Genomic DNA, 25,552 nt, shown 5'->3' on the forward strand with positions numbered 1-25,552 from the left:
TGTGCAATGGAATAGACAGAAATTAACAGAAGACAATATAGACAGTGTAAGGAATTTGTTACTAGCTGATAAGAATCCAGTATTTTGAGTCAGATTTTTTTCCCCCTGACAAAGATTAAACTAGGGAGTAATAATGCTTGATTATTTGTTAAGGGACTCATGCTGAATTGGTGTTGAAGTTGTTTGGAAACAAATCGAAACATACAATTGGTTTTATGTATCTCATTATCTATCAACAGTGATCAAACCTCAAATGTATCATTTTCTGCCTTGAATAAATAGCACTAATTCTTAGATGTGTAGTGTTAATTTATTCTTTGAATTGTCATGTCATCAATTTTCACTGTTTTTATTCTTAGCGGGCCACAATTCTTTAAAACTCACAAATGACTCAATGTAGCAGTAAGACAAAACTTGCCTTCAAAACTGCCTTTGTACCATTATTAGAAATAATAGTGTCCAAATAATAATAAAGTCCAAATAGTATAAACATTCAAATTAGTCCTATGTTTTCCAAAACTGCATTTGCTTCTTGATTTAAGACAACAAAAACCCTAGGAAAAAAAAAAAAAAAAAGGATGTGAATAATTTCAGCATGGTAGCTTTCTGAGCTTTCTGTAATCCAGAGAAAATTCTGATATTCATAATCAATTCCACAGTCCAAGGGAAAAAGGATATGCTTTATTTATAGGATGATGTACCATGAGGATATTCTGGGGCTGATGAGAGATTTCTGATTACCATCTGCTGCAACTACTCAAGTTTCAGAGTGGATTAACTATGTATACCGAGACCGTAAGATCCTAAATCCATCTGTAGACTGTTTATCAGTAGTGGTAGTCTATGTAAAATGTCCTTGGGTGAAGTGTCTAGGTTCTTGTCTGCACAGGAAGTATCTTGGTACCTGGAAGCGATAGTGTTAAATGGTTTTTCAGTCAAACCACAGACTATTGTTGGAACTCATTAAATGCATCTTTTCCATTTTGGTGAAAATGAAATTGGAAATTGAATCTACTGGGTCTAAAGGTGAGACAGTGGTCAAAGGTGCTTTACAGAAGTTTGTCAGGTCAGCAGCCATGGTTTTACAGGCTTAAAAATAAAGGAAGATGAGGGTAGAACACACTTTACTTAAAAATCTACATCTAAGACATGATTCAGTGCAGATTTTAAGATTTTTCAAAGCTCTATTCTAAGTATACAACAACTGGAGAATTCTCCGGTTAAATCCCATTCTTTAAGAGGCAGCTGTACAGGAATTTACAGATATGCCATTTGTCAATGTCTTATGAAAAACAGCTTCATTTTGCCCACTCTTTCTAGTTAGAAGTACTATTTTCAGTCTCCTCCTCACGCCAACACTTATGAAAGCTGCTGCAATAAAATGACATTAACAGGTGGTAACGGGTAAAGACAGGCAAATAGGTGAACATTTAAGCATAGCTATGTTAGTCTGATATAATTTCCCTGCTTGACTACTTCCATGGGATCTATAGATGTCAATTTGTTTTCTCTCTTAGGGAGACCTTTTCCTGTTGGAATAGAACAGTAATGTAAGTCTGATCCTTGTGTTGTTCTATAGTCATTTCCTAAACCATGATCCCCAACTGTAGCCTAATCGAAGTAGTTTTTTGCATTGGTGTTCTCCTTCTTTCAGTTACTGAATCCTTACTAAACTCCTTGTGCCTGTTCTTTCTATTAGTTGAACCCCATAGCCTGAAAAGGGACCAGGAAGGTTTTTTAATCTATTCTTAAAACAGCTGCAAAAGGAAAGAGAATAAACTGTACTTAAACTCTTTTTGGCCCAGTGCTTTTCCAAGCTAATTTTAGTAAACACATGTTTAGTAAAGGCTGTAAACTTAAAATACATGTTCTGAGAGCTGTCTTTTTCTTTGCAATTTTTATTGCAGTGGTTGATTAATTAATGTTTGTGGTACGATCAATGGCTCTATGAATGGTAGTTAGAAGGCTCTTGTAAGCTGAGGACTTGGCAAATACTTTTAAATGAAAAACACTAGCTAGCTTTTGCAGAATGAGTGGAAATTTTCCTGGCAAGCTATGGTAGCATTAACAGAAAAAGAAACACGTCCTTGCTGTTGACTAAAGAACTTGCTTTCTAACTTCGTGTTATCACTGAATTAATAAATAAAAGATCGTCTTATCCTCTGTTGCTGAGGAGCAATTGGTTTACAATATTGGAAAGCATAAAGTGTTGGAATTTCATGTCAGTCAGTACTGCAGTCGGGAAATGATCAATAATTTGAGGTTTTTACTTTGTGATTATTAGGATGTATACTGCCCTACCATGGAAATGTTGTGTCTGCAAGGACAAAAACACCTGAAATAAAACTCATCCAATATTAAGGTAAATTTCCTAGAGAGTTTCATGAGGAAGACAATGGAGACTGTGAACCACAGGGTCAGTTAAATACATTCCAGAAGTTGCTGGAACTAGATGGCTTTAGTGTAATTTCAGGGCTGCTGAGACAATTTTTGCTTAGATGCCTGGCACTGAAAATCCAGAATACTGTATTTTATGTTAGAGTGGCTAAAGGAAGTTCTAAAACAAAGATATGTAAGCTATTAAAGGATGTAGAATGAGTGTTATGTTCCTGGGGTTCTGTAAATCAGAACATAATTAGTTTCTTACAAGACTCATTAAGTGTGAAAAGCCATGGCCAAGTGGAGTCAGAAGAGTTTGGTGTAACAAAGTATTGAAGTTGCTAGTATCTGTGAACATCTTTGTAATATTACGTGGATAAGACAATTTGCTTTTATTTTCCAAGAAAAATAACAAGTGTGATATTGTGGTATGTCCTTGTCTTTAGAGATTTGGTGTTTTTCTTTCATTATTTCTTTGGACTTTTTCCTGTAGATTTTATGAGATTTTGTTCTTGGTGTGAGGCCTTGAAATGGGAAATTTCATGCAACTCATAATTTGCCAGGCTGAGAAGACAGTAGATTTTTGCACTGCAGGTAAGACGTACTTCAGTATAAAACAGAAGACACAATGACTTGTAACTGAAGCGCCTTCAGATCAGCTATTTTGTGTTCAGAAGCAAAAGTATATGGAGAGGTATGCATATGTTTAGATATGTGTACATTATGTAAATGTACACAAGAATATATGTTAACACTGTCACCTTAAGGTTTCAATACAGTGTTACTATTCTGAAATAAAACTTGGCAGGGGATAGGGTTACCATAGTTGCATTCTGGGTGGGATACACTCACAGAGTTTAGAAAAATTGCAATAAAAATCAGTTAAACGAATTGGATTGAAAAGAAAAGTGTATCATGCTGTTCTCAGTAGGTCTTTGATATGTGGTGTTAACATTACATTATTTGCTTGTCTTTGAGGGAGCACAGCAACCTGTAATACAGCCAGCAAATCCACCTAGTTCTCATCTCGTGTTTATTTCAGTGCTCTAAATACCACCCATGCTTTCTCCCAAAATGCTTTATTCAGTCTGCAGTATGACTGAAAGCCAATACTTTGAGGTGCAAACACTCAAACTTGCCTTCCTTCATTAGTGAAATACTTGAACTACTCTGCCAGCAAAAGAGGTTATGCCTTCAAACTGCCCATAATCTACAGACCTGGGTAATTACCTTAGCTAAATCTAAGTTCTGAAAAATTGGCTTGAACTACGTTTTGATTAAGTTTTGGAAGCCTGTTACCCAGAAATCAGGGCACTTCTACATCTGACAAATTTTATGCAAAATTACTGTTAATTTTAGACGCAATCATATATTTTTATCATAGATGTGATCGAGAACAAAGCGCATGCCAGTAAGGACACTGTTTCTTCTTGGAGTCAAAACTATGGAGGATGACTGTTCTCCCTTCCCCTTTACTGTTACGTGTTTGTGTGATTGCATTTATGAACACATACACACCCAGACACCCCTACATTTGCCTTCTCTCCGAAGCGGAATCATTACTGTTCCATTATACTTTTCTATTGCATACAACATGATATATTATGAACGAGAGTCATTGCTTGATCCTGTTGTAGAAGCAGGTCCTTTTTCTATTTCTGCTGAAGTGTTTTGGACTCAAGCAAGATGTGAATAAGAGATTATTTTAATATTAAAAATAAAAAGAAGGCCAGAATAGTCTTTAAAAAAAAACAAAAACAAAAAAACCCAACGTATTACTACTTTTGAATGGGAGGGAAACTTTCAGGGACGAGTTTTCACTTGTTTTAATGTAATATTTAATATCTTTTTTTTTTTAATACCAAATATTGGAAACCATAACAATCAGTTTTTCCTCTACTACCAGTATGCCAAAGATGTATAGAGTCAGCTGTTTCACAACTGGTTCCAGAGCTGTGCTTTTTTCTATCTATGCCGAACTAAACTCTGATAATCATGCCAAAATTTTTGCTGATGGTCTCAGTGGGTTTTGGTGAAAGATTTTATAAACAAAAGGACTCAAGTATATTTTTCTAGTGAACTGATGGCATCTGCTACAAATGATTTTCTCAATACCACAGGCTTGCTTGGCTAGTTCCTTCCAAAAACATGACATAAAGAGAATATACTGTTCTATATAATCTTAGCAAAAGGCTTTTAAAGTTAGCTAAATATAAAGCTGTGATTCTACTAGAGAACAGTGCAAATTAGTTTGAAACATGAGTGCCTCTAGTGAAGTAAACAAATTAGGAAGTTCTGTGTGGCAGCATGGCTTCCTGTATAAGCACTGCAGCATGTTTGATAAATGGGAAAACACACTTTTGTACTGTATTTTCTTCAAGTATGTAGTCTTTTCTGTCATATAGAAGCAATTATTTGGTTTTTACAAAGCTAGGATGAGACTGTTCTTTCATATGTTCTTCCTGTCTGGAATGCTCAGAGAATGGAAAATTCATTTGATTTGTTATTATTTTTTTTAGCATTCTAGGATATTAAAGTAAATCCTTAAGATGATTTTTTTTTTTTAATTTAAATGGTAGCTGGAATGTATTTCTTGTATAATGTGTTTTGCCTTTAATGGTTGTGAGAAAGATCACACCTCCTTAGTTACCTGAAAAAAATCAGCTGAAAGACAAGGAGGTATATAATAAACTAGTTACACTGATATGGAAACTTACTCCAAAGATTCTCACATGTATTCATTAAAATTAATTATGTTGATATGATAAGGGTTTATAAAAGTTAATTATATTTATATGGTAACATCACTTTTCTAGCCAAGTCTCTTGAAGATGTGATTTGCTGCACCTATCTGCCACTAGCTGGTTTTGCCTGACAAGATTGCAGAATAGAGGTCTCAGACACAGTTTAGTTTCTGTAAATTTCATGAACATTTACAGCTGGGTGAAGAAACACAGCACTGTTTGTCCTTCATTACAGTAGGTTACGGAAAACAGAATCACTGTCTGTTTTTGTTGTTTGTGACGTGCTGAGCAAGCAACATGTCTGCCTCCATATAACATGAAAGGAAGAGATGTAGAACAGGGTACTTTGACAGTATCGGTGTCTAGATGAAACAGACAAGAGCATATAATATTTTAATTAAGAGAGCAGTTTTAAGATATGAAAAGAAGTCTTAAGTAGTTTCAGTAGAATTCTACTATTTTGGTAGAATACAGTTATGCAGTGGTGGATTGTTCTACTGAACAAGTCTCTCCATGTCTTAATTCTCCAGAATTCAAGTACCTTTCTTGCCCTGTGGAAAATTCACATGCATTAGCGTAGCCAACCGAACGTTTGATAGTTTAGCAAAGCTTTGGTAAATATAACTCCTAATAAAGAATAATTGTCACTCTTCATTGTGTTAATTACCTTTCTTCCCCTCTCTTCCCCTCGTTCCCTCTTGCAGTGGTGAGCCCTCAGCAGGAAGTAGCTTAGTGTTGTTAGCACTTTGCATTTATTTATGCAGTTTAAGGGAAGAGCAAACAATATTACCCCTGTCTTTATTTAGTTGGAATAGTAAGTCATGGAATGCTTATTCTCTCATAGTTACCTTAGCTCCTGAAATATTTTTTATTTGTTCTGTGGACATCCGTAACCATCTATAAGTAGAAATTGTAGAAAGCAATCTAAGTTATTTAATTTAAAAAAAAATTGGACTTCTGCATCCTTATTTAGTTCTTGACACACAGTGCATGTTTAAAGTTAGTAGCAGTAAAGTTGGTTTCAAAACATACTTCAGTGCACTTTGCCTAGAAAATTAGGAATTTTGACCAGACTTCCTTATTCTACTCTAATTTTAATAAAATAAGAAAATCAGAACTAGATATGCTAGCAACATAATTATCAAATGGTGAATAATATTATTGAATAAGAATATAATAAAAAAGATGTAATTATGTGTAATAATGTAAGGATCATCCATTCTTGTGGGAAATGTCATTCTTCAAAGGGAACCAAATGAATTAGGCAAGTTCCATAAACTAGTTCGTGGTTACAGAAGTCATTTATCTAAATACTGTCTTCAGAAAGCAGCAACAAGAAAAGATTACCAGGTGAATGTTATGACCATAACAAGCTACGAGGCTTCTGTAAATACTAATCTGCTGTGGCAACATACTAAGAAACCAAGGCAAAACATATTAAAAAAATACTACTAACATCTGTTGCTATGTGTTAGGGAGCTGATGGGGAAGTAAAGAATATGATTGAACCCCTTGTCTTTTATACTGCTGAATTTTATCTCTATATTCTCCATGCTATTTATCATTCTTTATCTGCTGACAGCAAAATAGCCTGTCCATTTTCCTCAGACTTTGGACTACATACAGCATTTATAGTAAGTTAAAACAAATTAATGCCATACACTGAGTTAGAGATGCTGTGTAAATTTGGAACATTTTACTGACACTTAGAGTCTTTGGATGTTGGAAACATCCAACAAATTAACAACTGTTTACCTTTTGGTTTCAGCTGTTCGGTTTGTTTCTGGAACCAGCTAAAGACAGATGTGTGTGCAGTCTTGCTATTTGCATTAGTTTCCATCCACTTACTCATTTTTATGACTTCTCCAAACTGCAGGATTCACAGAGTGTGAAGTCTGTCTGTTCTTTTTAAGGAGCCTTATATTGCTAGTGTGTATGTTGTTCAGTTGTATATGTGACAAAAAGGGTGAGTATGGCAGGCATTCTGTTTCATAAAGTTCTGTGTATACATGAAGTGTGTTTTTGAATGCAGAATTTACTTTGATCTCAAGTGGAATTATAGTCCTATTAGTATATAGTATAGATCTCCATGAAAGTTGACTGTGTAAACATTTCTTTTTAGCTGCCAAAGTTTTATAAACCAGTGAGTAATGTTCCTGCATGCATCCATAAAATATGCTTGTTTTTTCTGTATATCATTTTTGCAATCTGGCTTATGAGAGAAAAACTAGTATGATAGTTCTATAGGTGTAGTACATCTGCAACTGTACAGCTAAATGCAGTGGAAATTTTTGGTTATGCTTTTATGTATCTTGAAATAAAACATTGGTGCTATGATATTGTCTCAGGGACTATTAATTAGTTAGGAACTAAATTACCTTTCAGGGTTGCAATCCTGCAAGATTTCTTTACAGTTGAAGATACTCAGAAATACCTTTGTGTAGGAAGTGGTGATGATGTCAGATTACTCATTTTGGGTTGCCTGACCTCCAGCACCTTCTCAAAGGAGTGACTGATTTGCCAGGAGTCAAAAAAATAGATCTTTTAAAGAGGTTTGATGGAAGTAACTGAAAACTGGACTCCAACAATCAATATCTGTTCTAGAAAGTTTTGGGGAAATGCAGTAACCGTATTTCATCAACTTTTTGAACTTCCCTTGTGGGTTTTGTTTGTTTTTGTTTTGTTTTTTGGTAAATTTTAACAGGTGTGTACTGGTAAGTTTTGCTTGCTATCGCATAACAATAAATAGCTCACTAAGCATCAGGAGGTTATTTACTTGTATGTGGGATGATAATCACTAGTGTGAAGGGAAGTGTTGCCAATTGATTCATCCAGCTTACAGAATTCTAACCAGTTTATTGCACTGAATATCGTGTTATGGGTTAAAGGAACACCTTACATGCAAAGCCACCAATTTTTTGACAGTGAAAATAAAATCAGCAGTTTTATGACAGAATTATTAGTCTGTTTAGGACAGTAACACAGTTCAAACTATGTATTGTTGAAGTCTTGACACACGGTTTCTAGCATCTACCCTGTTCTCTGATGTACTGGTCATGGGCTCTTTATTCTACACAAGCTGTCTAGTTGTTACTGCTCTGTTTTCTGTAAGAATAAATGGCGTTTCGTTCTGCAGCTGACCAAGATCCAGAACAGTAGGGAGTGATCACCGGACCATTAACTGTTGCAGCTAGAGAGGCCTGTCCAAGCAGGCTAAGGCAAGTCCAGGCAAAACTTAAGGAGCCTTAAGGCCTTTGGTATTATTTTAACAGGAAACCTGTGACACTTAGGTTAACCTCTTACTCAACTGGGTCCCCCTGGGAAAATGAATACAGATTGACTGTATCAACGCAAATAACTGCGTTCTGAAATCTGATGGTTTAATTCATGTATTCTAATACAAAGTTATGAAAGATTGCCATAATAAAATTGAATTTTCTGACTTTCTTCTGCCCTTTCATCACTTGTCAGCTCCTGCCAAGGCCAGTGGGATGCATGGCTTTGTTAAGATGTATTTTACAGTAGCAGTCTTGGTAGAAAAAGAGGATGAATAGTACTTAGCTGGTTTTAAGCACTTCGGGCAATACATGAATTTCCAACACTGAAAGAAACACCTGTTTACCACAGTAGGAATTCTGACATAGGCTAAGGTCATTTCTATAACCTTTCCTGTTCTCTTAAAATTACCAGTATCTTCTGTGGGGAGACAGCAGGCCATACTCAGATGAGATAAACCTCTCTGTGGTTTCTTGCCCAAGGGAGATAACAAATCTCAGTCTCCGTAGCTGCAGTGAGCTTTGTTTTTGAAGAAGCAGATATTGGAGCAGGGCTTGATACATAGATGTGATACCTTCTCTTTTTTTTTTTTTTTTTTTTTTTTTAATGGATCCACAGGAGTTCCTGGCAATGCTGTAATGTCTGACAAGGAGTTCTGAACAATAGGCAGTAATGACAGGTGGCTCAGATGCTTACATCGCAGTGCTGTATGTCCTTCTCATTTAGGTGAAGACAGAATAAAGGGGAGAAGTTCTTTGGGCTGAAATTTTACTTGTCTCTGAAAGATGGAACGCAGTGGCATCTTTTCTCTGCTTTGGAATCAGTTGCATCTGTCACACAGTTAGTGACAGGTGGTTTCCAGTAGAGCTGCATTTTGTTGATTGATTGAGGGATCTGAGGAGGTCTGAACTCTTGAATTAAGCTGTTTTTATAATCAGACTGGTATCTATTATTTTTCTAACTATCTACTCTATTAACTGATCTACTAGAAGTCAAGAAATAAGTTCTAAAGTTAGGAGGAATATGTATAAAAAGACGCACATAGATGATGTGATTCTCAGAATTATTTTCCTTGGAAACCATCTAAAACATAATATGTGGTTCATTGGTAGCCCTGGAAACAGACTGCTCCTATCAGTCACTTTTTTCCTCATGAAAGTTTCTCAACCATGATTTCCTTCTTGTAAATCTGCATCTTGCTTTTCAGATGTAGTTTTTATTGTAACTAAATGCTATTCTGAGAGGTTCAAATACTGTGGTAAGGGAGAAGAGTAAAAGGATCTATGTAAACTGCAATAATTCTGCTGTATTTCTGTGCAGACCATTTAACAGAAGTTTCTGATGGTTGAGCTCCTTAGCACTCTGGAAATAATACTGTACTGGATGGGACCTGCAAGAAATGAAGGGTGTTTATAATGAATTACTGTGGTGAGAATGAATCCTTTATGATGTCGTGCGTACAACTGCAGCTGCTCTTAGAAAACGCTCAAATAAATAATCCTGTGCAGGAGGTCAGCGCCGAATTACTGTTGATTTTTCCAAATTTGGACAACTTTTACACTCTTTCATTGTACAGCTAATTGTTTCTTGTTTCTAGAAATTCAAAAAGCTTGCAAATGGAAATGTGTCTTATGCTGTGGGGGGAATAGAATCCACCAAAGTTTGTTTTTTTTTGTTACCATCAACTTCTAATTATCAATTTTCTACTTTTATTTCATTATTATTACAATTCAAACTGGTATTTAGTAGTATTTTATCTTAGGATTTAAGAAAAGTTAATCATTTATTTGCATTGTTTCTCCCTCTTCTGCAAGATTTTTAATGTTTCTGAACAGTTTTGCCCTGTAGTACTGTGCTATATAGCTCTCCAAAAAGATCTATACTAAAACTATGCTAAAGAGGAAGGAAACTTCTAGTAGCTAAGCTGTCTTTGTCCCTTTTGACAGTTAAAGAATCAAACCTGGAGTCAGAAGCATTTTTTCCAGGCATAAATGAGAGCTTACATAACATGATGCTCCTGTAGAAAGAATAACACATTAGTACACCTTTTTCTTAGGTAAGTCATTAACATGCTATGTCTTGGGAAGTAATCTATTTCTCAGTCATTTCTTGCTGCCAACCAATAAAATATTTCTGAAAAATAGATTTCAAAACTCTCTTTTGAAGTCTTAAGGCAGGAAAACCTAATCAACAGAAACGTGTATTTTTAATATGTGATGGTGTTTTGTGCAGTGTCTAGTTCATAACGTAGCGAGTGGTTACATTTTGGGAGTGTATGGTACATTGCCTGGGATAATTCACATCTACAGTTTCCTTTGTTTTGCTCAAATATAATGAGGCGTAGCTAGAATTGTCTGAATCTGCTGTGACTGTGAAAGTTTGTTCCTTTATTTTCAATTTCTATCCCTTTAATTGTGGTACAATTAAAAAACAAACAAACAAAAAACCAACAACACAAAACTTAAAGATGGGGTAAGATGCATTTCAGTTGAAGTTCTTTTATATGAACATAACTGTGTTCACTTTGGAAAATGGGTTGTATTCTGCAAACCAAAGGCAAAAGAGAAAGCCACTAATATTGTTTTAGTATGTAAACAGGAAAATTGGGCCATGTCTTGAAACCAGATCTTATTGTTTCCAAAGAATACTTAACGTCTTGAGTCAAGATAGGTAGGAAAAAACGACACCAATGTATCACATAGCTTATCATTCATAAAAGTACTTGTGGTTTGTAAATTTCTTCATATTACCTGGTATACCGCCAGGTATTCTTAACTGGATGGCTTGGATGCTTTAGACTGAGTAACTGTTTTGGCCTTTGTGCCCTATTTGCCCCAAAACCTCAGAAACTATTTTGTTGGAATAGCTGTGCATGCAAAGGTCAAGGCAGAAAGTTGTAGAACTTTTAATTTCGAGGTGAATTTGTAGGTCAGTTGAGATTTTATCTGCAAAAATAACCGATTTTTCTTTAGGTATCTTATAGTTTTGTGAATAATGATTGTAACAGAGATGCAGCATAGAACAAGCTACTGAAATAAGGTTTCAACATACGTTAAATCAGAAGTTACAACACATCAGTGAAATAGTTATACTACTTATTGTTTGTTCTTTCCTTTTAAACTCTACTGACATTTAAAATCCAGTGATACAGAAGCATCAGCCTGCCAGTTTGCTCTTTTTTTGTTTTTAATTTTGGCACTTGAATGGTTGCCTTTATTCTAAGGGTTCAAATGTAAGTATTAATACTGAGGGCTTGTCTCCCTTGGATTAGATTTATTGGTATAGGTAACATATAGAGCAGCTCTATTTTTGGGGAAAAGACAGATTCTAACAGCAACCTTTTTGCTGGCATAATTTAACTATTGAGAGTGGTGAGATTAGTAACCAAAAGAGACATTTGCAGATAAAACTATGTCTGTTCTAGTACTTTTTTGGTACACAGGTATCATTTACAGCTGAGATTTTCTTTATCTTTCAGTCAACTGTACACACAAACTTTCAAAACTCTCTACCACATATTGGTTCCTCTGTATATACTTCACGTATGAAAGCGGTAACTGTGATTTATTTTCAGTTCTGAATGACACTAATAGTCTACTAACAACGAAGCAGGAAAATAAAACAGTTATTACACAAATTCTTCATTGCTGAAGTGGAATTTTTACATTATGTTGAAATAGTGAAATATAAAGGATGTTTGAATTTGTGATATGTCAAAGATTGAAAGTTCGTTAAAAACCAGTAAACACAACAAGACAGAATAATCAGTCAAAGGCAGGAAACTAGGAAAGTAAGGGGGAAGGTTTTTTAGAGCTCATCCACCCTATTTTTGTCTCTGATAAATGAAGTGAGCAAAACATCATGAAGTCATTTAAGCACTATGAGGCTGTATTGTGTGCAGCTATAAGGTCAAGGTAAGGAAAAAGAATGTGGTTTCTAAGTATTATATGAATCATCTTCAATTTTATCTTGACCACTGAAGGTATGCTCTTTTTTTTGTCAATGGTTTAGATAGATGTGCTGTCATGCTGAGAGAGTGACTTAGTCTCAAAGGCCTTTGGGTTCACAAGGAACAGATACTAATTCCATTATTAGTAATTGAATGGGAGGATTGTTTTGCTTCTCTGATTGGATTCAGTTTTTGGATGCAATTTAAGTTAAATTTTTGTGCTTTGTCGTGTAACTTTTTCAGTATTTGTCATGTGTAGAATATTCAGAGTGCTCCATACAGTGTATTGAGATACTGTAGACAATTATGAAAGATTGATATTTCCCTAGTATGTAGTAGTGATTAAAAAAAAAAAAAAGTAGTTCTATTTTCCGAGTTACCTTTTCCTCTTCAGAACACAGTTATGGCATTACTATATTTTCAGTGTTGCTAATACCAAGTATTAAATATAATGAGCTCTGAAAATTCAAAGTAGAATTATTTTTACCTGCCATGTTATCCTGATGTTTGAGTGCATGTTGGATGCATAGCCCTCCTCCACGTCTAGAAGATGTGTGAACTTGATTTTGGGACATTTGAAATTCATGCATACTTTGTCATAATTCCAAGTGCTAGAATTCTTAATTACACTGAGAATTTGTGTTAAGATCATCAGCTGTTTGCTAAGACGCATCTGTTGTATGTGGGGTTTCAGACATCACTAGCTTCTGTGTATTTGCTCTTGACTCTTGCATACTTTAACTGCTTGAAAACGTAGTGTAAAAAGCCTTCAAAGTAGGAAAAGTCTGGAGGAAACTATTATGCCTAGGGATTTATACATGTTTAATTGCGCTTGTTTGGTAAAACGTACAGGTGACTTAATACATTTGGTTTGTCAAAGCTATGAAAACCTAAAGAGCATATGCCTTGCTTATTGGTTGTTAGTTCAGGTTAAACAAATACTTTACAGTATTTGTTTATTGTAATCCCTCTTATGTGTTTTTCTGTCATGGGCATCTTCTATTAAATATTTATAGTTCAATGTTCTTTTCTAAGTAATTGTAACTTATGAATAATTAAAGAACAGAGTTAAGGGAGAAAAAGGCATCACTGTAGGGTTCAGAATGAGAATTTCCTATAATTATTTGACAACTGTTACATACATCTGAAAGTCAACAAGGAAAACACATACCAGAATCAGCAGTATCACCTGGTTAGCAAAGGTACTTGGGTTCGTGTCTTTTCTGCTTGCATAATCATTGAGCAATGGTAACATTCTGAACTAGGCAAAAAAAAAAAAAAAATAGAATTTTCTGCTTTAAAAATAGATAATTATAAAAGTTTAATTATAACAAGCTTCTAAGTAATACATCTGAAATGGCAACTCAGAAGAATTTGGAAGATAATCTTTTTTTTTTTATCAAGTAGCGTGTTTTAGAAAGTTTCGTGTATTGTACTTAATTCAACACTGGATTATGTTCATGGCATTGAAGAGTTAATATTGCTAATAGTCACTCTTCTATTTGATAAAAAGTAATTTGAGTTGTCTCAAACCACAGAAATATAACAGTAGAACTTGTGAAGTTCTGTTTTTTTTTTTTTTTTTTTTTTTTAGAGCTATCTTATGAAATTTGTCCAAATGTAGTTATTCAAGAAGCAGATTTGAAGACACCACTTATCAATTACAATTAAGTAAATCAATTGAAAAATAGGGAGCTCAGGGACATGATTTAGCAGAGGGTTGTTAGGCTAGTATGGTTAGGTTGAGGTTGGACATGATCTTGAAGGTCTTTTCCAACCTGAGCAATTCTAGGATTCTGTGAGCTATAGGGCAGAAGCAATGATCATTTTTAGAAGAAAAATATAAATTTTATTCCTCTTACTTATTGTACTTAGATGAAGTAGCCTTTAAGGAATAATTTTACTTGTGCCTTTCTTGGAAAACACTGAGTGACAGAAAAGTACATATAAAAAAAACACTAAGATCTTCTCAAGAGAGCAGATGATACTTGGATTGAAATTTGGATAAAATACATGAATTGGCAGTACAGGTAGAAATGAATGCCAAATGAATGGAAGTAGTGTAATTTACTGTGTAACTTTGTGGTGAGAGGTATGGTGGGTTGACAAATATGGATGCATGATAAAGTCCAGTCCTCTGAATTAGGTTACAATTACATATACAAATCTGCTGCTCATTTTTTATGAGCCTAAGTTTAAAGTTACACTCCTAAGTGTAAAGTAGCCTACATTGTATTTCCTTGACTGTCAATTTGAGCTTACACTGCGGAGGAGAGACAGCATACTTGTTTGCTGTACGACTAAATCAGTATTTCGTAACAAACACTGTTGTTTTCACTTACTGGCTGCATTTTCAGCATTGAAAAATATGATTGTTGCCTGCAATGGAGTTCTGTGCCCTTTTCCTTATTTTTTATTTATTATTTAGATTTATGTAATACTTTTAAAGTATAATGGAGTACATAATAACAATGGCACTCCAAGATGCATGCTCCAGAAGCTCCTTTTCATCAGGTGGCTTACCCTGTTGTCTGTGATAAACTTTGGGAAAGATGCTGAGCAGGCCTTACCAACAGTTAGTTGGAAGGGTACAGAGGACTGAGCCAGTACTCACACTCACCTCTTGCTGATCCTCATTCTTTGTCTCTGATGCTGAAGAGGAGCAGTAAAGATGTGAGGTACATTTTTGCAGATCCAGTGCTTTATCTGAAATTACAAAATCTCAAACACAATGATTGTGTGTTGTATCTATAAATTCCTAACATACTGTATTTTTGCCTTAAACTGTGAAGCCTGACAGCTGTGTTACAGACATTACTTACTTTGCCAATTCAAGCAAGTTGTTGTTTATGCCCGAATCAGAAAATAGAAAAATGCATTGCTTTCCAACAGCAGTAAAGACTTGCAGCTATGAACACTTGAAAAAACCTGAGATGTGATTGAAGTGTGCAGAGATACTGTACCCTTCTGCACCAACCACTGGGTGCCAGGGGCTGCTGAGGCCTTTCCTATCCCTTGGTGCCACTCTGCAGTGAGAGGAGGGGGCAGTTCTGGTGCCCTACAGCCCCCCTTAACCCCCCTTCACTCTCTATGCCTAGTGCTCAGCAAAGACGTGTTCGTGGTCTGCCTTGTGCTGCCTGGGCCCTCACTCCACTATGCAAACTTTGGCAATGGGGAGATAAGAGGGGGCACAGAAGTGTCACTGCAGGCTCTAAAGTACCAAAAAGGAGAGTAATTCACTGTTTTTTAAGTTTTATTTTATTATGTTTATTGTCCTGTCTTGAAAAGAAGTCCTAATGTAACAACTAGATTGTACCTTCATGCTGAATGTCAGACCTTCTTCCTGTCTAAAGCGAAGTCTTCTATTTCTCCAATGATACAGCTGTCTCCGTAGCTTCTCTAACATCACCTGGAGGCTTTATGGAGCTTGGGACCATCTGCTGGGCTGCTCCTGTTGTCCTGGCACTGGAGCTTGGAGAACACCAGTCCCAGTCCTCCTGTCTTCCTTAAGGCTCACCTGGAGGCTGCAGGAATCTTGGGGCTGTCCAGTGGTCTTCTCCTGCTGTCCTGGCACAGCAGCTCAGAGGATGCCAGTTCCAGTCCTTCCCTTTTCTTCTGAGCTTGGCAAAGAAAAGATGAGAGGTTTTAGAGGAAAGAATGAGTGTAGAAAGATCAGCAGCTGGTGTAGGGCTTTCTGGTTGTATAATCAGTGGATATTAAGATGTACAATCAGTGGATACTAAGATGTTATAATCACAAAAGAACAAGAGAGTTAGGCAAAGTAGACTAAGATAATAAGGAGAATAAATGGAAGGCTTACCTGTATGCTAGGCTCACCTACAGAAAGCACTAGAAGAAGGGATCTCCAGAAGAGATCCTTCCCCACTGGTAGCCAGCTCTTAAATAGGTTTAGGAGGGCTGGAGCCAGGCTCCACCCTTTCTGGTCACACAGCTGAATTGCCTTCACCTGTGTTCCTCTGGCTGACTCATGGCTCGCCTCAGGTGATCAATCAGAGGTTCAGGCCGTGACTCAGTAGTTCCCATACATTGGTGGATGGTGACTCCTCAACACTGAGATCAAATTTGAGAGCCCTGGTATACTGCTGACACACATGGCAATATCTCCAAGCAAGCGCAATATTGTGGTGCCTGTCAAGCCCTGATAGAGTTGGATGCAGTACTTCCTCTGGAGGTAGGTCTATGTCCATAGACTTGACATTGCTATTGTGTTGGAGCTGAAGCTAAAGCTGCTTTGGTGGGGGAAGATCCATCCTCCTCCTCTATGGCTGTTTTGGTTGGGGGGAGGCTATGGCCTGAGAGTCAACTTAGTTGCAACAGGTGGGATTCTGCAAGACTTCATTTTCAAGCCACTTACTTATCTATAATGTTTTCGATTACTCTGATAAAGGTCTGGAAGTTATATTAAGTAAATCTGTGGATGAAGCTAAATTGGGAAGTGTTGGCATCCTTGAGGCTGCAGAGACCTTGCACCAAGATCTTGCCAAATTTGAGGGTGGTTACCATATGCATGTAGAAGAGCAAGTGCTGGATTCCGAACCTGGGATGGGGCAGCCCTGGCTCTACATACTGGCTGAGGGATGAGGGGTGGGAGAGCAGCCCTGTAAAAAAGGACCTGGGATTCTAGTTGGCAGCAAGTTGAATTTGGGCTAGCAGAGTGGCTTGGCAGCCCAAAGGGTCAACTGTACCCTTGACTGTACCAGACTCAGCACTATCAGTGGGTGAAGGAAGGGGTTGTCCTGCTCTGCTCTGCACTGTGTGTCTTTACCTTGAGCACTGGCTGCATATTAAGGTGCCACAGCATAAAGGGGAGATAAAGGCTGATAGAAAGCATCTTAGGAAGGGCTACAGATATGGGGAAGAGTCCAGAGAATAAGATGTGAGGAATGGCTGATGTCCCTTGGTTTGTTCAGCTCAAAGCAGATGAGGCTGAGGGAAGCTCCTCCTAAGGGGAGCGCTGATCTCTTCTATCTGGTGACAGCAACAGGGCGGGAAGAAATGGCATCGGTGGCTGGTTAGGTTGGGTGTTAGGAAAGGTTCTCCACCAGCAGGTGATGGGCGTGGAACTGGCTATCCAGGGCAGTGGTTGTAGCCCCAAGCTGCCAGTTCAAGAAGCATTTGGATAATGCTTTCAGACAAAGGATTTTAATTACGCCCTTTGCTTTGTCTGTCTGGGAAGCCAGCCTATGGAGAGGACAGGGAGAGGCTCCTGAAAACCTACAGTGTGTTCACAGAATCATAGAATCAGAATGGTTTGGATTGGAAGGGATCTTTAAGATCATATAGTACCCTTAAGTAATTTTTAACAACTTTCTGTTGATGCAGTTTCCTTTATCACAGTTTAGGACTGATCAGTTCTTGGTTTTCATAAATAATTACTGTAGTTTATATGAGTTAGGTTAAAATACTGGTTTTCTTTAAATCTGAAATGTGTATGGTTTTGGTTTTACTTAGTTTGTGAAAGCTGGATGCCTGTTTTGCTTCACTGGAAGTGTTACTCAGAAGCCTGAACATTAACTGACTCAATGAAAATAAAAACTTAGACTTCCATGCCAAGTATAACTTGGTCTTTGGCTCTCTTTAGGCTCCCAACAGTGTAGGCAGTTTCCTTTGATGCTTCTTATTTATTTTCTTTTGAGATCAGACTTTTCTTCCCTTTCCCTTTCTCACCAGTGTCAGAAGTTAATCTTTGAAACCAAATGACCATTATAACATCATCAATGTATCCTCACTGGATGTACACATATAGGAAAGAATGCTTCAGTGGTGTTTTAGCGTCATTTTTACTATTCTATTTTAATATTCAGATGCAATATTGTCAAGTTCTCTCATTATGAATATTGATGTATAAATGGAACCACATTTCTATGAGCTACAGCAATTGCTGAACTTAATTGGCAGCATGAAACTGCAGGATGGAGAAGACTTGGTTGTTATAGGTGACTATTTCTTTTTAATTTGTAAATGCTACTATTCAAAATCAAACATGGTTTAAATAGTTACTACTTTATTTTCAGCGGAGTAAGTAATATCAAATTGTTTACTTTCTTGTGAAAAACATATGGAATAGACCTATACGTGCTGAGTTAATATGTAGTGAAATACCACTTTGATTTAATGTTTAGTTTTAAAAAAGCTAGTTAATGGATCCTCAAGAGGCCAACCAGTCATTTTGCTGCTGTACATGACTATGTGAAGAGATGGCTAAGCTATTTTAGTATGTAGGCTCTGTTGCAGTTAAAATTGAGGCTGAGAATTAAAAGTTCAGAATGCCTGTTGAAAGCTGGGGGCAACAGGAGTGCTCAGTGCAATCACTGTCTTGTCATTTACTTTTACAAAGAAAGCTGTAATTGCTTTTCTAGTTCTGTGTAAACACCTCCAGAGTGATTTGCAAGCACCAACGGTTACCAGTATCATCCAGTTCACTTTTCAAGATATGCTTTCAGAATGTTCAAGCTGTTAGTTTTAGTGCTGGAGTTTGGATGTTCTCTTATCCTGCTTAGCTTGTGTCATCTTTAGGACCTGAGTGACGGAGTTCTGAGAGCAAGTAGCAGCACACATGTGAATGTGTCAGTGTCTTTGTTGGAGAAGTGTTGTTGGAGAACCTCTTAGCAGGGGTTCAGCCTTGTGACCTGCTCAGAGAGCATTTGGACTTTCCAGAGCCTAAAGCTACTCAAGACAGAAACACACAAACATTAAATAAACAAACAACAACAAAAATATTGTGTAGCTTTAGTGAACTGATGAAATGACTAAGCTGTTTTGTAAGAAGTTGTACAACGAAGTCCTTAGCCCTGACTTTATTTGCAAAAACATATCCTGCTATTTCCCCGCTCATCACAGTCAGTTAACAAAGTTAAATTGTTTGCTCTAAAAATAACCTGGGACAATGCAAACCATTATTCTCTGCACTTTCTAATTGCTATTGTAGTGGTGATGTCTCTCATGTAGTAATTGTGTTTTTCCTGGTGTCCCGTTTTCTTGAAGTGAAGTGGCCATGACTCTCATGACCCATGAGAGCTCTGAGAGCTTTAATTCTGTTGTTTTATGATGGTGTAGTTCTTTCTTATACCTTGCTGTTGTGTTCAGTATGCTTTTGAAATTCTTGATGTTCATCTGATCACACAGCAAATCAGTTCAGTTCACTAAAACTACAGAAAACTAATTCAGCAAACATGGGATTTTTTTTTTTGCTTCTTCAGTAAGTGAGGTAAATTCACTCTCTGAATGTGAGACAGACACTGATGCTGACCTGAGGAGCTGGGATAGGAAGAAGAAAATAAGATGCACCTGCGATAGGATGAAGAAGAGACATTTAAGGAAGGAATAGCAACAGCAAGGTGGACATAGCTCCCTTTCTTGTTGGCGTTCAGCTGTTGGCTTAGCAGAAATAATACAGATTGTTTTTGTTTGAAGTTTGAACTAAGACTTGCCCTGCATCCATGTTCCTTTAATAATAGATTTCTTTTAGCAGTAAAGACAAAAAGATAATGAATTGTTACTTATGCAGCTAATCTTCATATTTTTCTTTCCCCATCATTGTTATTTCTAACATTGTGTACTGTCTCTAATTGGAGTCAACCCACCACACGCTGAAAAAATACAATTCTCCTAAAAGACTTCTTCAGACATCAAGTATGCCATGAATGCAAGCTTGGAAAAATATTTAAATGCTGAGCTCAAATTTAGTGATTCACAATGAGTGGGAGGCCCTGTATTTTCAAAATAACTGGTGTTTTGTCTCCTCCCAAATGTCTGTTATTTCAGTTGAATGTTCTTTACTTTGTCTTAAATATAAATGTTGAGGACTGTGTGCTGTTGAACAGTAGCTACAATTCGATTCAGAGACTATTGTACTCAGTGTGATGCACTACATGCTGTTTCTGAAAGTGTTTGGTATTCTGTTAGCTAAACTGGTAATTACTTGGAGAGTTTTCTCTTATTTTGATTTGCACATGCCCTGCAAGCTTTGTACAGCTGTGTTAAAGCACTATAATGTGCATGCTTTTTAGTGAATTTGGGTCACTGTGTTAGTGAAATTCTCATTGCAGTGACAACTTAAGAGGTACTGATAGGAGCACCTTACATATCTGGAAAGAGGAATGTGGCTGAGTGGTGACTCATGCAGAGAGGGGCTGTACAGAGGATGTAGAGCTCCACCCTTTGAGAGTATGGCTCCTAATGGGGAACTGCCTACCCTCCCTCACCATCTTTTTTATAACCCTCTATTCCAAAGAAGACCTTGCCTCCTGCACCCCTAAAAGATCAATCTAGTGCTTGTGCTTTTCTTGGGGAAGAGCAGAATGTGGAAACCAGAGCCATTCTGAAAGTGCAGGTTGTTGAACTGCCAATGGAAAAAAAAATTCAGTCTACATTAATATGTAGACATACTTGGAAGAAGAACTACTTTCATATTTTTAATTAAATGTAATTTAAAATAATTAATAGACTTAGTTTTGTGTGGTTTTTTTCCTATACTGTTAAAATAACTTAATGACTTCACTTGGTCCAGTGCCATTAATAGGTATGCCTGATAGTGCATGATGCTTTTATCACTTTCAGACAGAATTTGTAGAATCATAGAATGGCTTGGATTGGAAGTGATGTTAAAAGTCACCTAGCCCAATTCCATGCCATGGGCAGGGCTACCACCCACCAGCTGAGGCTGCCCTGGACCCCATCCAACCTGGCTGTGAGTGCCTTCAGAGATGAAGCATCCATAGTTTCTCTGGGCAGCTGTGCCAGTGCTTCACCACACTTTGCGTAAAAACTTTCTTCCTGACATCTAATCTAAATCTCTCTTCTTTCAACTTAAAACCATTCTCCCTTGTCCTGTCACTATCTGTCCGTGTAAATGATTGCTCTCCATCTCTTTTATAAGCCACATTATAATACTTGAGGGTCACAGTGTGATCTCTCCAGAGCCTTCTCTTCTCCAGGCTGAGCAAGTTCATCTCCCTCAGCCTCTCTTCACAGGAGAGGTGTTCCAGCCTTCTGATCATCTTTATGGCCTTCCTCTGGACGCATTCTGACAGTTCCACAGCTTTCTTAGGCTGGAGGCCTCAGACTTGGAGGCAGATGGGGCTTTATGAGGGCAGAATAGAGGGGGAAGTGCACGTCCCTTGTGTTCCTGGCCACCTCTCTTTTCATGCAGCCCAGGATATGGTTGGCCTTCCAGGCTGCAGGTGAATGCTTGTGGCTCATGTCTTAGCTTCTCGTCCACCAGAACCCTCACACCCATCTCCACAGGGCTTTTCTCAATGACTTCTTCCCCTAGTCTGTACTCATGTCTGGGATTGCCTCAGCACAAGCGCAGCACCTTGCACTTAGCCTTGTTGAGCCTCATTCACACGGACCCCCTTTCAAGCTTGTCCAGGTCAGCTTGGTGTTTTGCAAACTTGCTGATGGTAGTTTATATGTTATGGATTGTTGGTTGGAAGTTCAACCTCTACTGCCATACCACCAACATCCACCTCTGTTGTCATGGACATAATAACATAATAAAATAGGTGGCATTATTTTAGAGCTGCCCTCCTGTATAACTTTAAAATCAGGGCTAGATTTTCTGTAACAGTGATGTAAAATTTCTAAACTGATTTTAGTTGCAGTTCCTTCTTTCACCTTCTTTTTGTACTGACTCACACACAAAAGCTTTCTTAGTTTCTTTTATAGTGTTTCATGTTTTGGTCTGCAATGAGCTAGCATCTGTATACAAGTGATCCATAAATAATGATGCATTTTTTAGTGTTTGGAGAAATAAATGATCATTTCTATTATTGCCATATTTATTAAGCATACTTATTTGAAGAGAGCTCTATGTTTTTCTGCTGTGCAGGATTTTGAAGAAAAGTACAATAAATAAGCAGGGCTTCAATTCTTTTTTAAAGTAAGCCACTTTCTGAAATAGACTTATGTTATAGATGGCATTGTTAAATTGGGTGATTTTTGCAATTGCTGCTGCATTGTATTTGAAGAAAATGGGCAGATTTCATAGTGAAAAGTGCCAGTTAAGCATCACACAAGGAATAAAAGCAAGTCATTGATGAGTTATATAAAATGTGACAAGGGTAGTTTCCTCTGTGTTCATCGCAGAGATCGCTAGATTCTCAGTCCTGTCATAAAACAATGAATTGTATTGCAAGCGTTGGCTACAGATGCCATTAAATTACTTCCAAACCAGTTTTTTGCTAGATGACAGTAAATTCAGGCCTGCAGCTCCTCGTGTGCTGGGAGAGTGTTTTCGGGGTGGGGATGGAACTGCCTTCCACTCTTCTGCGCAACCTCTGGTGCATAACCACAGACGGAAATGTAAGGTAAAGCTTAAACAAGGGGAATGACTATTTCTCTGAGCAGGCAAGTCTCAGAGTTATGGTCCCTGCTGCGTGGACTGCCTGTGCAGTTAGCATTTGGAGTCACCAAGTGAAATGTTTGCAGAGTATCAACACCAGGAACTTTCACTTCCTGGACAAGTGCTCTAAAAATGTGTCATTCTGCCACTTCCTTTTGTTACCGTTGTCTCATCATTGTAAAGCAACGTTTCAAAAGGAGTACCTTTGTGGGCAAAAGGCAGACAAAGGCTTCACCTTCAAATCCCAGTTACCATAACTACCACATCAGAACTGCAGGTAGCTATGGAGGCAGATGGAGTCCCAGTCTCCCATCTCAGAGACCCCCACTGGCTGATCCATGGGAGGGTCATTCTCTGCTGTGTGGAGCTCACTTAGATCTCCGCAGACCCTTCACCTCCGCCTTGGGAAGGCTGGGGGCTGTCTTGGCTCTACAGCTTTCCTTCTAGAACACCTTACATTCTCCTATACCAAGCAATATCTGAACTTCTGGGTTATTCTTTTTTTGGCAACATTGCTTTCTTAGTCACATAAGTATTTCATTGTTTTGTTTTGTGAGAGAGATAGTAATAATAAACAAGTTACCATGGAGAGAATCTTTGAACAAGCCTGTCTTCTCTATGTGCTCTTTTAAGCATTTTTCTCCAGCTTTCTTTAAGTGCTATAGATGTCAGCTGGGATTATTTCTGGTGTTTGAACTTGCTTTCTGTGGGCACAAACTCCTGGATAAACTAAACTCTTTGTGCTGTTCATCTGCACTTTTTCCATCTCAAAATTTGTTGGAGATGAAATTGGATGTGACACCTGTTTTTGGAAATGTATTGATGAGGTGGTCATTCTGGTTTCAGTGTTAATGCCTTCTAAAGAACATGCAGTCCTAAAAGTTCTGCTTTGTGATGACAGTGTCAGTTATAATCCGAATATTGATGTGGTCTTCACTGTGTAGAGATACTAGAGAGCTCTTTCAACAAAAAATCTAGTTTCTGTGATGGACAGAATTATGAAGCCATGCTGGAGAGGTTTCACTTTGAGCATCTTGAATAGCATTGAGAACACTGTTTTGTGAATGCTGAGAAATTGTCAGATACATGAAGTTTGCTAATCTGTAAGTCAGACATAAGGCCGTGAGAGGCTGGATCCAGGTCACGAATGCACCCCAAAGTCAAGGAGAAATCCTCCACATTATATAGCAGAATACATCTGTCGTCTTTTCCATGTCAGACTGTATTGCTGAGGCTCACAAACTTGTTAAATACAGAATATGCAATTACATTTTCAGTATATGAGGGAGAGTTTCCCTTGTCTTTCTCTTCTGTAAGTCTTCTGTAATTTGGTAGATGGTCCTGGCCTGTGTCTTTGTGAAAATATCCTTTAAGTTCTTTTGTTTATTCAGATTGATTGTGACTGTCCCTGTGTCTATTGGGATGAGGACTCTCACAACCTCAGGATCCCTAATGTCTCGAGAAGCAAATCTTATGATCAGTATTCTGGAGCCCAGAGCTGTGAGAAGCTCTGCAGAGTATTTTAAAATTTGTCTTTGTGGTTATCACATTCAAGGAGTGATATCTACTGCCAGCAGGCTTTACATGAGTAAGGCAAGTGGGGCAACTGTTTTGCCCTGCAGAAAAGTAGAATGCTGTTGAAATGGCCTTGGATTCATCTAGCAAGCAAGTAAAATGGTCTTGCACGTGCTAGATTAAATTATTCTTCTAATACATATGTGTGAACTCCAATTCAGGCTTTCGGAAACTGCTTGCGAATGAGAATTCTGTGAGATGGACTTGCTAATGTTAGATGGCATCAAGAAACTGCACTTTTTTTTTTCTCCCTTGCTATTTGGCGTCTAGGATCAGACATGGTCTTGATGGAGAAAGGCATACATTGTTTTTTGGCTTTAAAAACACTGATTATGAACAGGCAAGGTGATACTTCCCAACTCTTGATGCTTCTCATGTCAGGAGGTTATCTGCCATCTGTCTCATGAAAGAGTTTATGGATCATATTCCCCTCCTAGATTTGTGTCTGAAAAATCTAAGCAGTTTAGCACACTTCATTTCAAGGCCCGAGATACCGGAAAGGAGCTTCATTGCTCAGTTCTATGGGACTCACCCTTCTTTTCCTTCAAATTCAGTGATATGGATAGATGAGGCTTAAAGTAGAACTAAAACCTTGGATAAATGAGGGTTAAAATAGAACTAAAACCTTTGTGAACAAAAATCACATTTGTATTTTTTTTTTTTTTCCAAGTAAGGAAACTTTCCTTTGTCTGAAAGCAATCTTAATGACCGAACTACATGAAATGACATTTCAAGTTAGCCTTGCATAATATCCATTGCAGAGGTTTGGACTTAGACTAAATCAGTCCTTTGTAGGGTTATTAATTTTTACTAGGCTCTGGAGAGCTTGTGTAAAGGATATTCCGCTGTCATTAAAGGTGCAATAATCATATGGTTAATTATTTTTTCCAAACTTGGGACCACGAATATTAAGTCTACTTCACTGTTTTCGTTGAAAAGCTTTGCAGTGCTTATGAATTGAATTATAAAAACAGAATTATTGCACATAATTTTTAACTCTATGAAATTAAATAAAGAATATATATGACATGAACTGAAAGTGCGTTCTCTATAGGATGATTTTTGAATATCTGTTTGGTATTTTAGTTGTTAAAAGCTTTCTTTTCCTCTCCTTTCTGTCTTATATGTGATGCTTATTTGCACTGGGATGTACTTCAGATGGAAAACTGTTCGGCAGAAAATTAACAATTTTGTTGTAGAAATCTGGATACGTTTTTTTCAAGCAAAGCTGGAATATAAGAACACTTCTAAATGGGATATCTA

The 25,552-nt window shown here is 37.5% G+C and overlaps 1 protein-coding gene across 3 annotated transcripts in view; it reads left to right on the forward strand.

Annotated features, from left to right (window-relative positions):
- PLCL2 (phospholipase C like 2) overlaps positions 1–25,552 on the forward strand; it is a 117,520-nt gene that overhangs the window by 38,054 nt on the left and 53,914 nt on the right. Inside the window, exon 1 of one of the 3 annotated variants that reach the window (XM_048950320.1) lies at positions 16,424–16,540. The exons of the other annotated variants lie outside the window; for them this stretch is intronic. The gene's annotated coding sequence lies outside the window, so the exon portion shown is untranslated. Of the gene's footprint in view, positions 1–16,423; positions 16,541–25,552 lie in introns of those variants that run through there. 3 annotated transcript variants of the gene reach the window in all.

The sequence above is a fragment of the Lagopus muta genome, chromosome 7 (assembly GCF_023343835.1).
Source record: "Lagopus muta isolate bLagMut1 chromosome 7, bLagMut1 primary, whole genome shotgun sequence".
NCBI classification, from domain to species: domain Eukaryota; kingdom Metazoa; phylum Chordata; class Aves; order Galliformes; family Phasianidae; genus Lagopus; species Lagopus muta.